The sequence below is a fragment of the Pteropus vampyrus genome, unplaced genomic scaffold, assembly GCF_000151845.1.
Source record: "Pteropus vampyrus isolate Shadow unplaced genomic scaffold, Pvam_2.0 Scaffold531, whole genome shotgun sequence".
Classification (NCBI taxonomy): domain Eukaryota; kingdom Metazoa; phylum Chordata; class Mammalia; order Chiroptera; family Pteropodidae; genus Pteropus; species Pteropus vampyrus.
This window is the reverse complement of record NW_011889312.1, coordinates 46742-48822: the sequence shown is the minus strand read 5'-3', so window position 1 is coordinate 48822 and position 2081 is coordinate 46742. Positions and strand designations below refer to the sequence as shown.

The window sequence follows — 2081 nt, the reverse complement described above, 5'->3', positions numbered from 1 at the left end:
GCTCTATCTTTTATCAAACCACAGACCATAGGAACTCTGGGAACCATGTCTCTGGGGTCTGAAGGCAGTTCCTGAGTGGGCTCTGGGAACAAATGACTGTGTTCAAACCTGTTCGTCAACCTTTTTCACACCTTGAATATTCCCTGTCCATAAGAAACTGAGCTGCTTCCTGGTAAAATGATTCAGAAACTAATCCAAGTTAATGGAGACTTTAGAAGAACCTTTCTACAAGTGATCAGACTTCATCAAAAGCCATCTTGAAGTTTAACAGTTTGTCCTTTCTGGCTCAGTGAAGATATGTTCTTGGCCATTTCAACCTAATTCTTTATGAGGGTATCACCAGTTCTGAGACCCAAGCTTAGCAGCCTTTTCTTTCCTGCCACTGCCTACTGTAAAGAAGATCAATTTGGTTTTTAAAAATTTAGAAAATGTTGCTCTTTTATGCTATATGACATTACAAAACAGGCAACACGAAAAGTTGCATGGCCAATACCAAGGAGTACATTTTTAGTTATGTGGGTCATTCCACTGGGAATTTTAACTCTCCTACAAGAATCTTGAAAACTAGTATCCCATATAGGGATCATGATGAGAGACACCAGAAAAATAAATGAATCATGTGCATCTTGAATACTGAGCACATCCCCAAATTCCAGCCTCCCCTTCCATTATCTACAAGCATGGCAAAAAAGCAATGTTACCTCAATCCTGCATCTTAGAGAAGAGGAAGAACACTGCTCTATTAATTCAAAAGTGTTCAAATAAAAAGAAATGCTGGCTATCACAATGATGGCCTGTCTAAACAGCAATAAATATAGAATAGTAGAGAACTTAAAGTAGGTAACAATGACAAGTACGTGAATTTGATTTAAAATCTACTTTATGAATTAATTTTGAGAATATCATTACACTATTATTGCTATATTAATAAACTAAATAAAGCCTATTTGTGTTACCTTCAAACTACCATTTATTTTTTAAAATATAAAATATATGTGTTGTTAAGTAATATGGCATTAGTAATAGTAATTATTTTCTGTAGTCTGTCTTAATTATGCTTATCATCACCAATACTGTTCTTTTAATAAAAATGATGTTTACCTTTTTTGTTTTTGATGAGTTTATGGATAAAAAAAAAAAAAAACATGAGGATCGAATAGACAATAATCTGTTCCATACTTCTAAAAGCCAACAATCTCTTTCCGCCTTTACAGGTACAAGCTGCCTACTCATATGCTTCCTACTTTCAAATTTATTGCTTGACATATATGTTTCCCAATTAGTGTTTCATGTATAATTTCTCTATGTGAATCAAGTGCTCTTGATTCTCAGAATTCTAAAAATATACTCTATTTCTGTTTCTGCATGTTGAGCTAAGATTTATTCTGACCAAGTTGCTTTATGTTAGCAAATTATAATGTTCTGATTAGAAATTCCTTTGACTACAGCCATGCCACCTTGAACACGCCCAGTTTTGTCTGATCTCAGAAGCTAAGCAAGGTCGGGCCTGGTTAGTACTTGGATGAGAGACCACCTAAGAAGACCAGGTGCTGTAGGCTTAAAAAGAAAGAGAGAAAGAGAGAGAGAGAGAGAGAGAGAGAGAAAGAAAGAAAGAAATTTGATAATTCATTGTCGTCTAACAGTTTATCCATGACAAAGTGTCAACCTTCTCAAAATGTATTTTCTAAGAATGCTTCAATATACATATTAAATTTTTGTTTTTATATTTTGATTGGGCAATTTTAAGAAAATTGCTTTAAAACGTGCACTCTGACTTTGCCTACTTCTTGCAGTTTTATTAGGCTTAATTTTTATATACTGTAACTGCATGGCTAGAAGCATAAAGTTATATATATATATTGTGTGTATATGTATATATGATTGCCTTTATTATCAACAGAAAATATGAAGGAGTATACTGTTACATTTAACCATATTAGTTCTAGAATCAGGCTACTTGGAACTGAATCGAATCTTTACCACTTAATAGCTGTGTGATTGGGCAAGCCAGTTAAATACTCTGTACCTCAGTTTTTTTCATCTGGAAAATATGAATGAAAGTAATACTAGTCTTTATCTCA

General features: G+C 33.8%; 1 pseudogene; it reads left to right on the top strand.

Moving 5' to 3' along the window:
* The first annotated feature begins 1440 nt into the window (after positions 1 to 1440).
* Positions 1441 to 1559, top strand: LOC111733156 (annotated as a pseudogene).
* The last annotated feature ends 522 nt before the right edge of the window (positions 1560 to 2081 follow it).